At 33.8% G+C, this 5,975-nt stretch overlaps 1 long non-coding RNA gene across 1 annotated transcript; it reads right to left on the reverse strand.

The window, feature by feature from the left end:
- Window positions 1–315: 315 nt before the first annotated feature.
- Window positions 316–4,198, reverse strand: LOC143720473 (uncharacterized). Its single transcript, XR_013196578.1, has 5 exons — window positions 3,822–4,198; window positions 2,616–2,715; window positions 1,750–1,874; window positions 1,481–1,592; window positions 316–507 (listed from the first exon to the last, which is right to left on the reverse strand). It is a non-coding gene; the product is annotated as an uncharacterized LOC143720473 (long non-coding RNA).
- Window positions 4,199–5,975: the final 1,777 nt, after the last annotated feature.

A 5,975-nucleotide genomic window follows, 5' to 3' on the forward strand; every position in this document is an offset into this window, starting at 1 on the left:
CTAAACTCATAAGTAATTAAAATTTCTCAAATAAAATATTACATTTTCTGTACCAAACACCACTTTCAATACACAATATTCACCATACTTTATTACACAATAGTTTATTGGAGGACACAGCATAAAGTTGATGAAGTAGCATAAAGACAAATGAGATTCAAGATAAATAAAAATGGGTCTTCAAAAATACATTAACATCACATTAATCCATTCACAGCTGCTGAAGCCACACAAATGCGTGCCAGAGAATCATATTCAGTCACCTATGATACAGAAAACAGATTTGATATTGTGTTGGAAAATAATGATTCATTATCAAAGCCAAACTGGTTTTCTTCCCTGTACGTCTCTATCGTGTTCATGTTCTTCTTCCTCATCTAAACAGTTTGTTCAGTTGTGCCGTACAGTATAACTGATGAACAGAAGATGTGATCACTGATGTGGTGTAGCTTTTTCTCAGAGGAAGAAGTTTCAACATCCCATCGTCAGGTGTTCTCCAGTCCTGGTCTGAAAGTAAAACAAAAAACACAAACAATTCAAATGAAGCTGTTTAATGGACAGTCAGGTCAGCTTGTGTTGTGTGTTATTTAAAGCAGTGATGGGCTACTCTAGCCCTCAGCATCCACTGTCCTGTAGATTTAGCTTAGATTTACTTAAGTTTAGATTGTCTATAACTTAAGTAAACCTGAAGACTTTGGTTAAAATGTCAGGTGTGCTCAATTAGGGTTGGAGGTAAAATCTCTCCACCTCAAAAAGGAGAACGCAAAAGGGCTAGAGTTGCCTGTTCCTTATTTAAATTTACAAAGCAGCAGTCAGTACATTATATTATATACACATTGAAGTATTATATATATATAAAATTGCAGCACTAAAATTAGAATATCGTGCAGAAGTTCATTCAATTCAACTTAAAAGGTGAAACTAATATATTATATAGACTCATTACATGCAAAGTGAGATATTTTAAGCCTTTATTTGTTATAATTTGGGGTTTTCAAAGCTGTAAACCATAATTATCCAAAGTCAAAATTAGAATATTGTGAAAAGGTTTTCATAGCTGTAAGCCATAATTATCAAAATTATAACAAATAAAGGCTTGAAATATCTTACTTTGCATGTAATGAATGAGTCTATATAATATATTAGTTTCACCTTTTAAGTTGAATTTTCTGAAATAAATAAACTTTTGCACGATATTCTAATTTTTCGAGTTTCACCTGTAATATATGTTAAGTACTGAAAAAAAAAACTGTTTTACCCATATCAACAGTAACCTGTTTTAAAAGATATTTTAGAAAGGCATGGTCTCTTTTGAGCCTTTGCCAGTGATGCTTGATTTCCTTCAAGACAACGTACTCTTCTGTCACTTGTTTCAAGAGCTTCACTTGGTCAAAAACCAGGTGATAATCTGTACAATGTAAAATTGTCAACATCAAATTATGTACTACATATTACAGCATTGTTTCAATACAAGACATACCAATGGACTCGCGCACCTTTCTGTCTTTGGGCACCGGATGTTCCTTCCTCACCGAAACAAAGGATTCATTCGATTAGCTTGCGTTGATATAAGGACTGGTCTTCCTTCTCTGCTGTAAAACAAAAAAAGTCTCTACTTACTCTATGTGCAATTACTATTGTTCTTAAAACATATAAATTAAGACAGTTATAAAGAAATTATTTTACCATATGATTCAAGAGAGAGCATTTGATGAGTAAATACTGATTGAAATATTGTAGAAACTTTACCTGGGAAGGGCTGATCACAGCAAGATTCACTGAGACTCACTAGTACAGGAGCTCTAGTGAGGGTCGGCTCTTAAAAGATCTGTTGAGTTTGATGTTGTAGAGCTTTAAAAAAGGACTAAGTAATCCTGCAAAACAGAAAGGAAGGTCATTTTAATACATTACATGCAAGTAGAAAGTTTATATATAACTGTAGGATTTATTTCTGTATAGAGTGTTGCATAATTAAATGTTAAATTAATTTATGTAATAAGTTTACTGATATGTGGGCATGATTAAACGTATGTCATTAATAGCAAACAATAATCATATGAATTTGTTTAAAAATAACACGATTTACATGCAAACGGGAAAGTTATCAGTGGTGTAACTGATCTGATCATGACACAATAATCGAGTATCTGATGTCGTGTGACAAGTCAGATTAGCTTTTCCACTCTTGCAAACAGAGGAAAGTTATGAGGTGTGGAGACATCATGTATCATTAGAACATGAACAGACAGGGTCCAATTTGTAATAATTTTAAATAATACAATGCAATTAATATAAACTTTCTCACAGTGTGTGGGGCATCCGACTACTTTCCAAGAAGGGGTGCAACTGATTTGCAAATATCGCGATAAATATGTACAGGAATTGAGGCAGTAGCCAATGACAGCTGGAGGAGTAAAAGCAGCAGGATTATGTAGGAGTATATAAATATGTACGAGCATCGTATGAATCTGAGAACTTGTTAAGTCTTGTGAATTATTAAGACTTAGAGACTATGTTTGTACCGATTGGGCTACGGGTTTTATAAGAAAGGGTTTAAGAAACAACAAATGCTTGATAAAATGTTTGATTACAGGTTAAAACCAACACATACATACCATTGTGAATATTTGCCTTTGTAGCTTTTCGTCTCCCGTTTACTTCTCCTCAAACAATAATGAGCTGACTGAGTCCGAAAGGCCCTTTTGGTCTTTTCAGCTGAAAAAAGAGAAAATAAAATATCATTATGTATAATATATAGGATTATTTAAAGGAAAAATTACAGATTTACCTTACAATTCTGGGATTTTAAATTATTAGGCATTAAAAGCATGGTAAGTGTTGTGGTTTCTATGCATTTATAACAAATATTACTTTAAAACTACCAATACTGAGGTAAAAGCATGGTAAGTTTTGTGGTAACTGTCCTTTTACTATACTATACCTATCACGGTATCACAGTAAAACTAAGGTTACTGTGGTAAAAGCATGTTAAGTGTTGTGGTTACTGTACATTTACAACAAATGACACATTAAAACTGCAAATACTGTGGTAAAAGCATGGTAAGTGTTGTGGTTACTGTACATTTACAACAAATGACACATTAAAACTGCAAATACTGTGGTAAAAGCATGGTAAGTGTTGGGGTTACTGTACATTTTCAACAAATGAAACATTAAAACTGCAAATACTGTGGTAAAAGCATGGTAAGTGTTGTGGTTACTGTACATTTACAACGAATGACACATTAAAACTGCAAATACTGTGGTAAAAGCATGGTAAGTGTTGAGGTTACTGTACATTTTCAACAAATGAAACATTAAAACTGCAAATACTGTGGTAAAAGCATGGTAAGTGTTGTGGTTACTGTACATTTACAACAAATGACACATTAAAACTGCAAATACTGTGGTAAAAGCATGGTAATTTTTGTGGTTACTTTCCTTTACTATAAGTTATCTATAACAGTAAAACTAAGGTTACTGTGGTAAGAGCATGGTAAGTGTTGTTTTTACTGTGCTTCTACTACAAATACCACGTTGGAACTAATTGTACTACTTTGAACCTGATATGAATATATCATATTATATGATTAACTGATTGAAGGTGTAGGCCTATATAGCACGTCACGTGACAGACAGTGTTTAATTTCGTTAGTTTAGTAATGTGTTTTGAATTAGAAACCAATGAAACGCAAAGCCGCCGTGGAGATGACAGATATAATGCAGTGACTGAACATGAGAGAGCTACTTTGATTAATATCGACAAACAGAAAATATATTATAACAAACATTATTTGGACAGCGTATTTACGACTACTTACCAACATCTGGCACGCGTGACCTGATGCCAAATATCGCGATGTGTTCGGAATGAGACTTCTTCAGCGCTATTTCCTACTGATAAAATTCGCGTCTGTTATTCACGCCACAGGTTTTTATTTTATTTTTATTATTTATTTTTTTATTATGCTTGCAAACAATACAGAGATGACAAACATGCTATACAATTTTGTATCAGAATTACAAAAATGACAATACAAAATACAATAATATGTACAATGTCATCTGAACATACAAAATATCAGTGCTAAAACCATAGACTGTAAAAAGGCTAAAACAAATAAAACTAAGGAGGAATGAAGAAGGAAAATAAATAAATAAATAAATAAATAATCATGAGGGTTAGATATCTTATATATCAATTCACGCCACAGGTTTCCCATTGAAAGGGAGTTCCTAATGCGTCATAGAGTGTCATAGAGTCTGCCACGTGACGCTTCGGGCGCTTGACCATGCTTTAGCTGTTGACGCTTTGGGAGTGAGAATGTTTTTTTTTTTTAATGAATTTATTTATTTGTATTATTATTATTATTAATATTATTATAATTATTATTATTATTAGTTAATACTTTTACCATTCCAAATACAATCACAAACGAAGAATAAAAAATGCGTGTAGTCAGTACACGCCAAAAAGACAAAAGCAGAGAGCAGAATAAATAAAGCAGACAGATATATAACTACTATAACTAGCATAAATTATTCACTTTGAAATATTGAAAATTCTGCAAAAAAAATAAAATAATAATAAATAAAAAAATCCCCGGAAATGGATTGTTTAGAATTAAACTGTAAAAACAATCCCCCGACTTTTAATGAGCAAGCGTGTAATATTAGATGTAGTAACAACATTCGCCCCCATTAGAGATAATGAGTTATGTTTCTGTAAAAAAACAAAACAAAAAAAACGAATAGGCAACATGCCACTTCGGCACCTGCACGAGATGAAATCGTGATTCTTCGTACGAATTGAAGGGGCGGAACGATGACGTTGCCTATAATACATTTCTACGTGCAATGCATACGCACTTTCCATCAATAGAAGTTTAACGGGAGGATTTTGCGTACCATATGAACGCAAAATGTGACTTTGGCGTGTAAATACTACGCCAAATGAAAATGAAAACTCGTGGTATAGATACGCAATAGTAAGAGACTGGGTTGGTCAAGTGTGTCATTTTTTGTAATACTCTTTCAGCACCAAACAGAACTCCATACATATTGCTTGTTTCAAAAGGTTTTCCTGAACACTCTCACTATCTTCAATTGTTCGGACAAACACCTGCTATATACACTTGCAGAAACATACATTTGACTTTTGTCATGAAGTCGCTGCATGACTAGAACTAATGGATGTCAATGAATATGTCCTTTACCAAAACTCCTGATGAGCACTGACGCTTGTTTGATAAAGGCATTAGGCAGACATCAAGTACAGATTATGAAGATGAAACGAGAAAACAAAATTCTTTAACAATATGGAAAAAGATAAATGAATATTTTAAATAATGGTTCTGCATATATCAGAGATCATAAGAGTGGGACTCCACATGAAGACTTTCAGAAACTGTGACAGAGCAAAGGGAGCACCTCGCTGGACACATCCTACACATGCCCAAACTACACAACCCAAAGACAGTTATGAAGTGGACACCACTAGGAGGATGCAGGAGACAAGAAAGACCAAGGAAGACACGGAGACAGATGTTTCACGAAGACCAGAAGAATGTCAGTGTCCCATGGGAAGATGTGGTGAACTCAAATCGAATACGTTGGAGGACACTTGTTGCCCAATGTGCCCGGCACAGGACTTGATGAGGATGTTGTGAGTTTATCCATAACTGTGGGATATTTTTCTGTAAGGAGTATTGCATAATTAAATGTTAAATGCATTTATGTAATAAGCTCACTGATATGTGGTCATTTCTATGAAAACAAGCATGTCTTTAATAGCAAACAATAATCATATAAACTTGTTTAAAAATAACACGATTTAACTGCAAGCGGGACAGTTATCAACAGTGTAAGTGATCTAATTACGACAAAATAATCGAGTATCTGATGTCATGTGACAAGTCAGATTAGCTTTTCCACTCTTGCAAACAGAGGAAGGTTATGAGTTGTGGAGAGACATC

The sequence above is a fragment of the Siphateles boraxobius genome, unplaced genomic scaffold, assembly GCF_051911475.1.
Source record: "Siphateles boraxobius isolate OS27281-9 unplaced genomic scaffold, OSU_SipBor_1 65, whole genome shotgun sequence".
Classification (NCBI taxonomy): domain Eukaryota; kingdom Metazoa; phylum Chordata; class Actinopteri; order Cypriniformes; family Leuciscidae; genus Siphateles; species Siphateles boraxobius.